Source organism: Ipomoea nil, unplaced genomic scaffold (genome assembly GCF_001879475.1).
Source record: "Ipomoea nil cultivar Tokyo-kokei standard unplaced genomic scaffold, Asagao_1.1 scaffold2422, whole genome shotgun sequence".
Taxonomy (NCBI): Eukaryota; Viridiplantae; Streptophyta; class Magnoliopsida; order Solanales; family Convolvulaceae; genus Ipomoea; species Ipomoea nil.
In genome coordinates this window covers 110,282-127,077 of record NW_017618850.1, presented here as the reverse complement: position 1 = coordinate 127,077, position 16,796 = coordinate 110,282, and the positions used below count along the sequence as shown (strand labels likewise).

Below are 16,796 nucleotides of genomic sequence, written 5' to 3'. Positions count from 1 at the left end.
ACAAACACAGCGCAAGACTGAAAGAGGAAATATATAAACTGGAAGAAACGGGGTGCTATGCCACGCTCACCCAGAGGTGAACGCACAGGCTAACATCTGCATTGTTCAACATCTAAAAACCAACTTAACAAAGTACTAAGTCTAAATTGGCTCACAGGCCACAAAACATAAAGGAGGAGCTACACTAGCCGGCACTAAACCGCGCACTCATCAAAGCATCACCTGAAAGAAACATATAAAACATGGGACGACGCCCGGTCAGCAAATAATGCTGGTAACCCACCAACACATGTGAAATATCATAAATAGGTAAGATATAAGTTTGTAAAGCCATTTTCGAGATGGAATACATATATATTAGTTCAAAACCAAGAGTAATAGTAAACACAAGACTCAAACACTCTCAACAAGAACACGGGAACACATCCAAAGACTACAAGGAACAACAACGACTCACAAGAAGTCTCAAGGTATAATCTATCTTCACACAATAGATTAACACCCGACACGCATAACTCAAAGGAATAAGGACACACCAAATGGCAACACATGCCTTTATGTCTACACACGTCACAAGAAGAGAACTCACAACAACGGCTACACAAGCCCTCGTGACATCACCCATCACGAGTTGATATGCCTTCCTTATGCCCGGTTCCAACCTTATGGCTACCCCCAACCTTATATCTAGTTCCAACCTTTACCTCCAGGATCCTTGTACACCAAGTCCAACCTTATCCCTCCGGGAACCGTCGTTCCCCCTCCAACTGTCCCTCCAACAGAACCACCGATTTCATAGTACACGAGGGTACCGATCACACACACGGCAACACATGCCTCCCAAGAAATACGTGAACCTTACACAAAGGTCACAACTCCATAATCACGTCATTGCCACCACGAGGACCACTGCAATACCTTGGTGACTAGTGTTCCATACCACTAATCGTACAATCCAGGTAAAGCCACACACACATCACACATCACACCATAACAGGAATCAATCAACGGATCACAACGAAGATATGAAACCATACTCAATCAAGGAATGGATCACAGTCTAACAATAACAACGATGAATACCACAAGTTATCATCAACCAATAAGAAATTACAAACAATACACACGATAGAATTTAAACACCGAACTAGCACGTTGAACAAACGAGTAAACCAAACGTAGTTCCGAAGAACATAGAAGACTCATCACGGTTCAACGAAACACAATGTTGAACAATTAGCACGATTCAAGATAGCAAAACCTACATGGATCCCTACCATATAGTTCTAGACATACGAAACGTGAAGAGGACACTCAAATTGTTCCACAAAAGAACATCGGGAAGTCAAAATACCAAATACCGAGTCAAAAGAATCACGGGGAACAAATCCCCCAACAACAATACACTGTACCCCGCGGGTGGACCCACGGGTAAGCCCCTACCCGCGGTTCCACCCACGGGTACATGGCCAGGAGTCTCTTGTACCCCGCAGGTGGACGGCGGGTAAGCCACTGCCCTCCGTTCCGCCTGCGGGTACGTAACCCTGTACCAAATAATCCTTTCGGGGATTTTTAACTCCAAGCTCAAATTCAAGTCCAAAACATGCCGAATCTCAGCAAAGACAACAAAATGACTTGAATCAAAGGATTAGTCAAGTAATGGCATACAAGAACCCTAAACACAAGCTCTAGATATTCATTTTCACAAGACAATGCATAAACACTCACATTTCATAGCAAAATCACATGTAGAATCCAAGAAATCATCATATAGGTAAGCAAAATAGGTTTTGTAGAGCATGGGTTACCTCTTGAAGACAAAAACCTTCTCTTAACACCTCACCAAGCTCATAACAAAGCTCACCTTCCAAACCCACTTCAAGAACACACCAAAAGATCATCAAGATTCTATCTTTAAGAAAAGACACCTTAGAAAGCACTAAAAACACAAGATGAACAAGGATCTTACCCTCCTAGATGCCCAAATGCATGAAAGGTAGAATCTTGGAGACAACTCTTGAAGTTTTGGCAAAGCTTCAACTTGGCTTGGAAAAAAAGCTATCTACCTTTTTAGAGAGAAGGTGGAGCTAGAATTTGGAAAGTGTAAGGAGAGAAATGAGGGTGTTCTACTAGGTTAGCATACAATACTAACACAAGGTGAAAAGTCAAGAATACCCTTACTAACATGAAGAGGTGTAAGGGAACAAGGGAACTCCCTACAAAGCTCAAGGTACAATTTTGACTTTGGGGTTGACTAGTCAATTACTAGTCCCCGACTATTGAGTTTTCAGACATATGTAGTATATAGTAATGTATACACTATACCAATAGTGTATTGCAAACTGCGCATGATTCCCATGAAAAGGGAAAAAAAAGTATTAATGCAAGTAATTAACACAAATAAAGCATCCATGCTCATCAATTTGTAAGAAAATCTAATGCATTATACTAAAAAGATTTCATCTATTTTTCAGTCGTCTCATAAGCAACCTAGGGCTAGTTGGCTAGTCCAATGGTCATGAGAATAGCATTGGCACTATTGTTGTATCGAGCTTGTAGCACGTTCACTAATAACTCCTCTTTACATGAAAGACTTAAGATAGCCAAGTCTGAGTCCCTACTTTCTATTCTTGTTTGTTAAATATTTCTATTCCTTCGCCTATGTTTGCTTAGGAGTCTAGTGCATATTTCGATTGAATCTAAGATCTCAACGTACATGATTGTTGACCTAACTCTTATATACTCGGTTATAACTTGTGATTAGATCCTCTTAAGTCAACTCCCTTCCGTCACTCCTTGAGGATGATATCCGGTGTGAAAATACCCTCTACCACTAAAAAACATCTTTCACTAGTCACTCATAAAAACTTGAAGGATTGCGCAAACGCCGCATGATTCCCATTAAAAGGGAAAAAAAAAGTATTAATGCAAGTAATTACCACAAATAAAGCATCCATGCTCATCAATTTGTAAGAAAATCTAATGCATTATACTAAAAGATTTCATCTATTTTTCACTCATCTCATAAGCAACCTCCTAAGGTTGAAACATTAGGTTTATGAAAGATATGATAATGGTTTTCAACTTCCTCCTACTATTCCTGAAGAAAGAAAGTATAAGTATGTGTTCCACCTCTACTAAAAGCTTAATATGAATGGGATTTTTTTATGGGCAAAACACATGAATCGATGGGTATCACGTAGGATTTGAATCTAGGGCCAATAGCCTATGAAGTATGTATTCCACCTAAATTAAAAGTTTAAACCATTAAGTAAACATTTATTATTTTATATTTATCCTGTACAGAAAGCACTTAGCTAATTAGTGCACCCAAGAAAATGTTGATTCATAATTGCAAAGCTTGAAAACTTCATACTAAATACAGCCACTGCCTAGAAAAAATTAATAAATAAATCAAAGCAGAGTTCATCAATGAAAATTCATATAAAGGAAATAGCCATAAAAGAACACACAGCAGCATAAATACCAAGAACCAACAAACTTGAGGGCTAATGTAGTACGCGGGAAGTCTAAGAGTCCTACAGTTTTGGCAGCTAAAGCTTTAAATTATTCTCAATTCTCAATATCTGCATTTCATTTAAATCTTATTTTCAAAACTAGATCTTTCTGGTTGAAAGTCAGATTATATATTATTTGAATCCTATTCGAAATTGGTTTCTTGTCATTTCAGCTTATTTTTCTTCCCCTACTGCATTTATCTTTTCCTTTCTTTCTGTTGAATGCATACCATTAACTAGGGAACTCCGCTTTACTTATTGAAACTTTTTTTTCCTACTGAATAACTATAGTTCTGTATCATTCTTAGGTGGCATTTAATTAGGATCATGTATAAAAATCGGGCTATTAATTAATAGCTAGTATAATAAAGCTAATTAAAAGGAAAACAAGCATAAATAGTGGTTTATATGAAGTGCAAGATATTAGACATCAATACTATATATAGTGAAACAATACCTCTTTTTTATCTCGTTGGGAGGCACAGATCAATACATCCTCTAAGATGATTATAACAAGATCCCAGCCAAGCTTTTTCCATGGAATCCTAATACTCAACTTGCCAACATGACCTATAAAGATAAATGAAGTTAGACGCTTTAGTACCCTGAACTCATAATCATGAACCATAAATCCTAGATCATAAACGGCAAAGGAACTGCCTTCTCAATAAGTTTTAGACCCCCTCATCCCCTTTATAATTTCTTTATTAAATTGGAGGATATTGCACAAGTATTTATCTGTGATAACTCACTTAGCAGGTTTGGGTTTTAGATGAATATAACAAAGCCAAAGGTCACACTATTTTAGTTGGCTTGCAATGGCATCAAAGTATCAAGTGCTGATAAACTTGACTTTTTACCTTTAGCACACATATCAAAATATCTATGCTTCCACCCACCCTCTCCCAAAAAATAATGCAGATTATAACTTTAGTGTTGTTCTTTTAAATTCCCACAATACCATACAGCAAACAGTTGCAAGCTAAGGTAAATTTAGCAAATTGGAGAACAAAATTCCATAAGCATAATTTAAGCTCAGATACAGCAATAGCTGCAAGCTAGAAGACTATAATGGAATTATGGCAAGTAATACTAAATGGTGTTTTTAAAGCATTCTAAAAATGCTTGTAGTGGAATAATTAGCAGAATACATGGAAAAAGTACAGAGAATTTACCTTGCTTTAAAGCAAATGGGAACTGAAGGTAATCAAAAGCTTCAAGAATCAGCTCAACATTTTCCAATAATACTTCTTCTGCGATAGTACGATGATTGTTAATGTAAATTTTATCTAAAATTCAGATTATTGTATGTAGCTATAAATGATCATTATACAGATATGCCACAAATATAACATGAATTAAAAAGTTAAAAGAGAGAAAAAAGTATTTGCTTTATCATTTGTTATGTATTGCCAACCATCAAAATATTTACCCCTAAACTTTCATTAGAAGCTCAAACCCCGCACAAAGAAATGAAAATGCCCAAACGTAATCACATTAAAGAAAAAAAAAAAAAAAGTTTCCCCTTCGTCAATTTTGTTACTATTACTTGTAAACCGGAGTGGAAAAGAGTGCTTTTCTCAAATAATCAGCAAGTTACCATTCCACAGAGTAATCTTGAGCTGCTCCGTTTGAATGTCCCGAATGTATTGGCGAAGGTAACCTAATAGCAACTGCCAAACTAAACCTTCAAACATTTCCAACAACAAGCGTGTATATGTAGTCCGTTTCCTAGCAGGGTTGTTGAATGATGTATATGTAGTAGAATAAGAGGACCAAGAATACCTAACTAGGAATAAACTATACCCTAATAGGCCTATTTTTAAAAGGGCCTACGGTTTCAACACTCCATTATTATTGCGTGAAGCCGTGAACCATGGTCTACACAAGTTGTGTAGACCATATTTTGTATATTATAAAATAATCTATATTCAATACAAAAATAATGTACTTTTAGTATATTAAAAATGTACATTGTATTCAGGAGATATACATTATTTGTGTACTGAGTGTACATTATATTATATAATGTACATTCAATACATAAATAATATACATTTAGTATATTAAAAATGTACTTTTTGTTATGGTCCACATAATAATTTGCCTTCAACACTCCCCTCAAGCTGGAGAGTATAAATCATATGATCCAATTGGAATTTTGGATTCTAAAGAAGGGGATTCACTTGCCGTTTTCGTGACGTCGTTTTAATTAGATAATAATAATTTTTGTTTTTCACTTGTCGTTAACTGTGTTTCTCTCTTCGCAATCTCATAATTTAGAAATTATGAATCTACTGTATTTAAATTATAAATCTCTAGTATAGAAATTATGAATCTACAGTAGTAGGTTTGTGAACATGTGATAGAGCTATATGCTCATAATTTTATAAATATATGTTAATAATTATAGAGCTATATGTTCATAATTTTTAATGTTCATATATCCATTCGTTGAACTTTGTATTCACAAATCACAGAACTATATGTTCATAATTAGATAACTATACAGTTTAGAAATTATGGATCTACAATACATAAATTATGACTCTACAATACAAATATTATGAATCCGCAGTATAGAAATTATGAATCTACTGTATTTAAATTATGAACCTACGATTTAGAAATTATGAATCTACAGTATAAATTTTATGAATCTACAACCGTGCCCACCTTGCAAGGTGGGCACGGTTCCACAGCATAACGCTCCGGTTTCAATACTCCCCACAAGCTGGAGAGTATAAATCATATGCTCCAAGCTTGTTACACAAGAATAAGCTATAACTTAATGGGCCCATTTTTAAAAGGGATAAGGGTTTCAACACTGCCCACAAGCTGGAGAGTATAAATCATATGCTCCAAGCTTGTTACAAATATACTCAAGTCTAGGAGCTCTAAGGGATTTTGTCAAGATATCAGCTAATTGATTTGAAGATTGACAAATTAAAAATGGTTTTGATGCACTCTGACACAATCTCCTCCCTCATGAAGTGGCAATCAACCTCGATGTGTTTGGTTCTCTCATGATAAATTGAATTTGAGGCGATGCGTAGAGCTGCTTAGTTGTCACATATCAGTGTCATTTGAGCAACATTGCCACATTGCAACTCTTGTAGTAATTGTTTCAACCACATAAGCTCACATGTGGCAAAGGGCATGGTTCGGTATTCAGCTTCAGCACTGGACCTGGCAACAACATCTTACTTCCTACTTTTCCAAGATATAAGATTATCACCGATGAAGACAGAATAACCCGAAGTAGAGCGCCTGTCAAATGGACAACCAACCAATTTGCATCAGAATACCCAACAACATGAGCATGTCCTTTATAATCATATATAATAAGCATTGTCCTAGTGCTCTCTTGATATACCTTAGAACCCAATCAGCAGCATCCCAATGAGTATCACAAGGATTCTCAAGAAACTGACTCAACACACTAACTGTAACACCCCCTAATTTTCCAATACATAAATATACAGAAATACATAAAGGAAATCAAAACTTTAAACTCAACGGGGTGTTATGCCACGTTTGGACTACCAACTAAGCCCAAACGCACAAGCTACAAAGGTTCTATCTACAAATCCGAATACAAGGTTCATTAATCCAATTACAACTAACTATAAAATATATTAGGTTCTAATCTAATCAATTATACAATAAGCAATACTCGAGGTGCAAATTCTACGCCGCACTCTCAACTAGCCACAAATTCAGATCCTGATAACATGGTTCAACTATTAGCGAAAGAATGCTAAGTAATTTTCACTCCAACTCGTAAAACTACATACATATACTTTTGTATTCAAAATAGTTCTGAAACTGACATATATAATATATTTCAACGTAACCAACTCAATCACAAGGAAGTCTAACCGACTCATACTCAATCAAGGAGATAGGTTCAAGACCAATTCAAGAGAGAGACTACAACAAAAATGCTCAACTCAACTCAGATCCAATAAACAACACAAAGGATATGAGCAAGTTACCAACTATAGAATACCAAGAGTTCACACATCAACCATGGTATACCAGTCCATCCGAAATACCAGTCCAACCTTTTCCATCAAAGAGAGCCTAAGCTCATTATAAGTAAAATCCTCCTAGCCAAATTCTCCCCCCCCCCCCCCCCCAAAAAAAAAAAAAACACTTAGGGGAATTTCTATAATATCATTCATTATTTATATATAGATATTATATACAATTAATAATATATATATATATATATATATATATATATGTATATAATATGGGAAGATGAATATTTATTATGATAATAGCACGGAATGGAGGAAGCTTATTAAACTTACAGAATATATTATTATTATACTAGAAAATTTGGAATTTATGCGTAGTGCATATATAAATTTATAAAACTAATCAAATGTTAATAATAATAATAATCATAATAATAATAATAATAATAATAATAATAATAATAATAATAATAATAATAATAATAATAATAATAATAATAATAATAATAATTTTAACATCAGAATTATAAATTAGATATTAGGGTAATAATTAATTATGGTAATAACATAACAATTTGCTATTTAAACCCATCATTGTGCTAAACCCAAAGCTAGCTTCCAACGTATTTCTGTCTTTGTACTCTCCTCTTTACACTAATTCTCAATGGCAGCTGAACTTCACAACGAGATTTTTGGTAACCAACGTATATCGCAACCTTCCCATTTCTTCTTCTCCAAGATTTGTCCATTTCAGAAACCCTTTGCAAAGCTGCTCTGCCAATATCGCAACTTTCCCATCTCTTCTTCTCCAAGATTTAACCATTTCAATATCTTGGAGCCGATTTGGATCTCGTGGAAGTCGGTGATTTTCCAAAGCAGTAGTACTAATTTCAGGGAATTTAACCTCATATCACTTCACGTTCTGTTTTCAGATTTAATAATAATAATAATAATAATGATGATGACGACGACGACAACGACGATAATAATAATAATAATAATAATAATAATAATAATAATAATAATAATAATAATAATAATAATAATAATAATAATACAAAGCTCATTTTTCGGAGAGTGAACCAAACACACAAAGACAGTTTTCCGTGTGCAACAAAACACCAGAATGGAAAATATTTTCTGGAAAATAACTCAATTTCCAGAAAACATTTTTCAGAAGTCATTTTCTTACATTCCAAACGGACCTTAAAATCAATTTTAAGTAGATATTACCGTCTAGATTATATATACATTACCATGCATATTAGGTATGAATTGTTTAATCGCATGCATAGTATTAAAATTAATAATAAAGTATGGTTTTATGGTATTAATCCAAAATAAGGTATATTCTTTCAATACTCTCATATTGTATTACCGTGTACTTTGATATATATAAATGCTACAACTCTCGGTGAAGCTTTCTTATAAAATCAGTACACAATACTCAATACTATGTTTACCTTATCTACCTACATATAAAACCAATACACAATACTGCATCGTACGGTTGAAATCCCATGGAGTCTAATCAGCTTTCTGCATCCGATCTCTCTCTTAGAACTAAAAAACATCTATATTGCTTTGGTTAATGCGCTGTTATTTTTCTAGAGAATATCAACGCACGCCATTGCACCACCAAACTTTGGAATGCTTATTTAATGACTATAAGGTATGTATTCTTTTATTCAATATCTACTTATCAATTGTAATTAATGAATGATTCCCGTAGGGAATATGCATACATCTACAAATTCCAAAAGAATATGTGGACAAATTTGCTACTATTTTGATTGAAGGAAAAGTGTATGACATTCAGAATTTCATTGTGCACACATCTCGCGTGAGGTTTAAGACGTGCCAGCACAAATTCATTATGAAAGCAAACAGTGACATGATTATAACTAATTCATTAAAGTCTCGGATCAAGATCATTCAATTTTCCAAAAAAACATGTTTAAATTTAAAGACTTTTGGTCCTTGAAGGTTCCAGGAGGTGTTGATTGTAACGAATTAATTGGTAAGATCATTGCAACAACTTTTATACATATTGTTATTTTTATTACTCTTTCATATTAGTCTATGTCATTTCTTTCTGCAATCTTCCGATTCTATTTTTTTCCCACAGATTTGATTGGTCATGTAGATTCCATTCAAGAGTCTAAAGTTATTCAAGTTAATCAAAAACCTCAAACATTGATTGATTTTGTCATTGAGGATTGTAGGTATGTATTTTTGTAAAATTATTATGTCTTCTTGATTTGTATAAATAAATATATAGCCTTTATTACAAAATCAATTTGTTTTAATTCAGGGAAAGTCGATTGAGCATAACCCTGTGGGACGAGCATGTGGTTTCGTTGTTGTCGTTCTATAATGTTGTTTTAACATATCCATTGATTGTTGTACTACAACTATGTAGAGCAAGGGTGACTGATGGTGAGTAATAACACAAATGTAGATTTTAATTTATTTTTGTCGAATATACGTATTTAAAACTGGTTTTTATATTAGATGGTGAGGTCAAGATTTCTAGTTCCTATACGACAACTAAAATTTTGTTCAACTACGAATGCCCTGAGTTTTTCAGTTTTAAGGAGAGGTATTGACCCATTTTACTTTTGTCACGTCATATTATATGTAATCGATAACATCTTGAACAAATACAACGTATTTGTTTTATGTAGTTTGCCTAGGTTCTTTACTCCTATACGGAGTATAAGCTCAACTTCCAGAATCATTGGAAGTGGATCTGTTGGAGATATATCGAATCAGAATATCACAGTCAGTTCTTTAAAGGATATTCATTACAAAATGAAGGTCACAATCATTTATACTAAATTTATATTACATTCCTTTTAATATTCAACTGATGATCTGATGCTTTTTAAATAAAATTTGTTGGTTGGAGAATTTTGGGTGTTCGGAGAAATTCTAGATATTGAACACGATTGGTATATCACTGCATATAGGAATATGGGCTGTGGGAGGAAACTTCAAAAAAGTGAGGACAAAATGTATTGTAAGTCATGTAACAAACAGTGGTATGACGGAATCATAAAATATAGATTGGTGATTGTTATCCTTGATGATGATCAAGATGGTCAACTACTAGTTTGGGATAATGTGTGTTTGTCTCTACTAGGGATCACTGCTAGCAAGTGGAAGGTGAAATATTCTGAGGTTAGTGAAATCACTACTTTGTTTTTTACAATGTTAATAATTTTATCAGTTTTATAATTTTTACTTTAATGATTATTTGGTTGATATAGGAGGGTCGTATGCCCAATGAGATTAAGTAATTGATTGGAAAGAGCATGAAATTCAGGATAGTCACACGACAAGAACAATACAATTATAGAGGAAACGTGACTTTTACTGTTCTAGGAGTGGAAAATGATGAGAGAGTATGTACTTCAGTCAACAAAGGAGAACAAGGAAGTATGGTTAGGAAGCTGGCAGATGAAAAAGAGTTCACTGAAAATTTTGAATAAGTTTGTACTATCTTAACATGTTTTTATCTAATGTTTTAAAAAATTAAAAACATTAGCATTAAAGACATTTAAAACTCTCTATAAAAACATGTTAAGATAGTACAAACTTGTTCAAAATTTTCATTGAACCCTTTTTCATCAGCCAACTTCCTAACCATACTTCCTTGTTCTCCTTTATTGACTGAAATACATACTCTCTCATCATTTTCCACGGAAAGAACAGTAGAAACCACGTTTCCTCTATAATTGAATTGTTTCTGTCGTGTGACTATCCTGAATTTCATGCTATTTCCAATCAATTCTTTAATATCATTGGGCATACAACTCTCCTATGTCAACCAAATAAACATTAAAGTAGATATTATAAAACTGATAAAATTATTAACATTGTAAAAAACAAGTGGTGATTTAACTAACCTCAGAATATTTCACCTTTAACTCGCTAGCAGTGACCCCTAGTAGAGGGGTACACACATTATCCCAAAGTATTAGTTGACCATCATTAAGGATATCAATCACCAATTTATATTTTATGATTCCATCTGACCACTGTTTGTTACATGGCTTGCAATACATTTTGTCCTCACTTTGTTGAAGTTTCTTCCCACATTTCTTATTTGTACATGCAGTGAAATACCAATCGTTTTCAATATCACGAATTTCTCCGAACACCCAAAATTGTCCAACCTACAAAGTTTATTAAAAACTAGGGATGTCAATCGGGCCAGCCCACTCGGTTTCGGGCTAACCCTGTCGGGTTGTCGGGCTAATCGATTTATTAATATTTTATTCTCGGGTTTGGTTTGGCCCTAACCCTAAACATCGGGTTGTCGGGCTAATCGGGCGGGTTGAACCATCTGAACTAAAATTAGAAACTGAAAGTGAGTACCCATATTTAGAGTAGGGATGACAACGGGGTGGGGCGGGGCAGGAGCGGGAAGTATACTCCCCGTCTCCGTCCTCAACGGGAAATTGAAAATAGTTCCTATCTACGTTCCCGCGGAGAATTTTACCAGGACGAAGAATCCCGTCCTCATCAATTTTTAGTTAAAATATTAGATTAATGTTGTTTTAAACTTTAAAAAACTACTAGGACTATGTGGTCTAATGGTATCCGGGTTGGACTTCCATTTGGAAGGTTGTGAGTTTGAGTCTCAATGGAGGCGTTATTGGCTCTTTGTGTTTCAGTAGGTTGAGAAAATATATGAACAGATACTATAATGTAATAGAGCTAGTAGCATTCAAAAAAAACTAAATTTATGTTTTAATATAAATTTTATATATATTGACTGTACGGTAATTTAAAAACCTTAAGTTTAATTTTATATAGCATTAAACTTAAGTAATGCTACTGTACGTATTGCTACTGTACAGTAGCATTATATATATATATATATATATATATATATATATATAGGGACGCACTCAGGTGCGAATAAGTGTCCAGGAAGGAAATGCGAACGAATCAGCGCGTGACACGTGTCCAGATCTAATAACTCAAAAAAAATGCGGTGGTATTTTCGTAAATAATTGAACATCGAAGTGCAAGTAAAATCTCTTATAAGTGCACCTATTTTCACCTATAAGTGCATGTAATTTTGCCTTGTTAGCATTCACTTTCCGCAACCATTCATGCACCTGGGTGTGCTTATAACTATCTGTGCAACTATTTATAACTATAGGTGCAACTACTTATAACTATATGTGCACCTACTTTCACCTATAAGTGCATGTAATTTTGTCTTGTTAACATTCATTGATCTGAGTTCAGTGGGTAGTAATACTCCTGAAAACCACTCACAAACATTCATACACCTAGATGCAACTACTTATACCTATGTGTGCAACTACTTAGAACTATTGGTGCAACTACTTAGAACTATTAGTGCAACTAAGTATTGATGCTCAGTATAAATTTTTACTTGCACCTATAATACATTTTACATGCACTTGTAATACATTTTACTTGCACTTCGATGTTCAATTATTTACGAAAATGTCATCGCGTTTTTTTAAAAAATCAGTGTTTCTCATCCATTAGATCTGGACACGTGGACGAACAGAATCCATTCCTATTTCGCGCCTGGGCGAGCCGTTCGCACCCGAGTGCAACTATATATATATATATATATATATATATATATACATATTTAGTTATTTATTTATTTATTTATTTTTAATTATAATAATTATTCCATGTATGTTAGGTTTCACATCACTTCTATAATAAAAAATAGTTTTCAATAGTTCGGGTTGTCGGGCTAGGGTAGCCCTATCGGGCCACCGGGCTAATCGGTTTCGGGCTCATCGGGCTAATGTGTTTTATCTGGCTTGCCCGTTCGGGCTAAATTGACATCCCTATTAAAAACACCTCAAATCATGAGTTGTATGTTAAAAGGATTGTAATATAAATTTAGTTTAAATGATTGTGACCTTCTTTTCGTCATGAATATCCTTTAAAGAACTGATTGTGATATTTTGATTTGACATAGCTCCAATAGATCCGCTTCCAATGAGTCTGGAAGTTGAGCTTATACTCCGCACATGAGTAAAGAACCTAGGCAAACTACTTAAAACAAATATGTTGTAATCGTTCAAGATGTTATCGATTGCATATTATATGGCGTGACCAAATTAAAATGGTCAATACCTCTCCTTAAAACTGAAAAACTCAGGACATTCGTAGTTGAACAAAATCTTAGTTGCCGTATAGGAACTGGAAATCTTGACCTCACCATCTAATATAAAAAATAGTTTTAAATACGTATATTTGACAAAAATAAATTAAAATCTACCATTGTATTATTACTCACTTTCAGTCACCCTTGCCCTACACAATTGAAGTATAACAATCAATGGATCTATTAAAATAACATTATAGAACAGCAGCAACGAATCCACATGCTCGTCCCACAGGGTTATGCTCAATCGACTTTTCCTGAATGAACAGAAATTGATTTCGCAATAAAGGCTATATATTTATATTTATATTTATATTTAATTATACCAATAAAGAAGACATAACAATTTTACAAAAATACATACCTACAATCCTTAATGACAAAATCAATTAACCTTTCAGATTTTTGATGAACATGAATAACTTTAGGCTCATAACTAAGGCTATATATTTATATTTAATTATACCAATAAAAAAGACAGAACAATTTTACAAAAATACATACCTACAAATCCTCAATGACAAAATCAATCAACCTTTGAGGTTTTTGATGAACATGAATAACTTTAGGCTCACAAATCGAAACCACACGACCAATCAAATCTGTGGGAAAAAAATAGAATCGGAAAACTGCAAAAAGAAATGACATATGTTTATATGAATGAGTAATAAAAAGAACAATATGTACAAAAGTTGTTGCAATGATCTTACCAATTAATTCTTTACAATCATCACCCCTGGAGCCTTCAAGGACCCAAAGTCCTTAAATTTAAACATGTTCTTTTTTGGAAAAAATTAATTCATCTTGATCCGAGACTTTAGTCATCGTGTCACTGTTTGCTTTCATAATGAATTTGTGTTGACACGTCTTAAACCTCACGCGAGATGTGTGCACAATGAAATTCTCAATGTCATACACTTTTCCTTCGATCAAAACAGTAGCAAATTTGTCCACATATTCTTTTGGAATTTGTAGATGTATGCATATTCCCTACAGCAATCATTCATTAATTACAATTGATAAATAGATATTGAATAAAAGAGAAAAAAAGTATGTTGTAAATAATTTATAAATTAAATACATACCTTATAATCATGAAATAAGCATTCCAAAGTTTGGTGGTGCAATGGCGTGCGTTGATATTCTCTAGAAAAATAGCAGCATATTAACCTAAGGCATATAGATGTTTTTGTAGTTCTAAGAGAGAGTTCGAATATGGAAAGCTAATTAGACTGCATGGGAATTCAACCTAGACCGATGCACGCAGTATTGTGTATGAGTTTTAATATGTAGGTAGATGAGGAAAACATAGTATTGTGTATTGTGTATTGTGTATTGTGTATTGTGTACAGATTTTATAAGAAAATTTTAGTGAGAGTTGTATCATATATATATATATATATATATATATATATATATATATATATATATATATATATATATATACATACATATATATATATATATATATATATATATATATATAATCGGTAATATCCGTTTATTATTTTTTCTATTATTTAATTAATCTTAATTATAAAAATGTATACCGAATATTAATTTCATGTGAATCGGGTCAATTTTTTTTGCTATAAAATGATAGGACTTGCCTTCCCCAGCGCACTACTCATCAGAGATTCAAGAATCAGATTCTCTCTCTAAGGTTTTTTTCAAGGATAGCGGATTGCCGGCATCGTTCCTGGTCCCAGCACAATAGAGCATCCCTGTAACACCCCCGATTTTTATCATATTTTTAAAACTTAAATGCACAGGAAAACATCTAATCATCAAGACATAAAGAAAACGGAAGCTATATAAAATCGGGACATGTTATGCCACACCTATCTCAGACATAGGTGCACAGGCGGGAAAACTATCCATTCAACAAAACATAAAGTATCTAGGCACACAGGTCGCTAAACTACGCGCACAGGCCAACAAAAGATAACGTCTACACAGGACAACTAATCTATCTAGCGATCCACGTCTAGCGCTCTCAGACATCTACTCAAAACCTGTAGAACAAGGGAATAAACATGGGGATAACACCCGGTCACCGAATATTGTTGGTAACCCATTAATACGCGTTAAATAACATATATAGATAAGTATAAGCAAAACCATTTTGAAACAAAATACGGTATATATCATTTCAAAACCAAGGAGAGAAGTCAACTTCAAGACTCATCAAACACTCTCAAAAGAAATGGGAATTACCATTCTCCCAACAACGACAAGACAACAAACATGAAAGACAATACAACTCAGGATGCACTCTACTGATCACAAAGTAGAATACATCAAGACATGCTCTTAAGCAAGGAATTCACATTCACACAGTAGCAACTACATGCCACAGTGACAACTACATCTCACAAGTATCATAGTTCCAACCTTATGGCTACCCCCGGCCTTATTTCAGTTCCAACCTTTACCTCCTAGTGCCACCCTGTACTTCTGAGTCCAACCTTGTACCAGCAGGGATCGTCGTCCCCCCTCCAAATACCTCCAACATCCCGCCGAACGCTCAATACACGAGGGTACCATTAATTTCAATCACATAGTCTCCAACATATGAGCCAAGCTCAGATAACAGACCACCAATTTCAATCATAGTCACACAAGATCATCATCATTACCAAGAGGACTAAGGCTCAACAGTAAACTTAATCAAGTATCAATCAAAGGGTACAACGATTTACATATGTTCACATCATAGGAATCAATCAAGGGATCACAGCAAAGACATGAGACCATACTCAACGACAAGAGATCACAATCCAACACCAAATGATTGTCAACACAAGTTGCCAATCCCAATAGGAAGGAACAAACCATACATACTAGCATTTTAACATCAAACTAGCATGGTTAACAAACGGGTAAACCAAAAGTAGTTCCAAAGAACATTCAAGACTCCCATTAGTCCAACGAATCACAATGCCAGGCCCTTAGCACGATTCAAGACACGAAATCCTATATGGATCCCTAACATACCGTTATAGACATACAAAACATCAAGAAGACTCACAAATAGCCCAATAAAACAACATCGGGAGGTCAAAACATCAATACCGAGTAAAAAGAATCACGGGGAACAAATCCCCGGCCAACCAC

General features: G+C 34.3%; 1 long non-coding RNA gene across 1 annotated transcript; it reads right to left on the bottom strand.

The window, feature by feature from the left end:
• Positions 1-4,010: 4,010 nt before the first annotated feature.
• LOC109152501 lies at positions 4,011-5,171 on the bottom strand. The gene is made up of 3 exons (XR_002049392.1): positions 5,119-5,171; positions 4,694-4,771; positions 4,011-4,088 (listed from the first exon to the last, which is right to left on the bottom strand). It is a non-coding gene; the product is annotated as an uncharacterized LOC109152501 (long non-coding RNA).
• Positions 5,172-16,796: the final 11,625 nt, after the last annotated feature.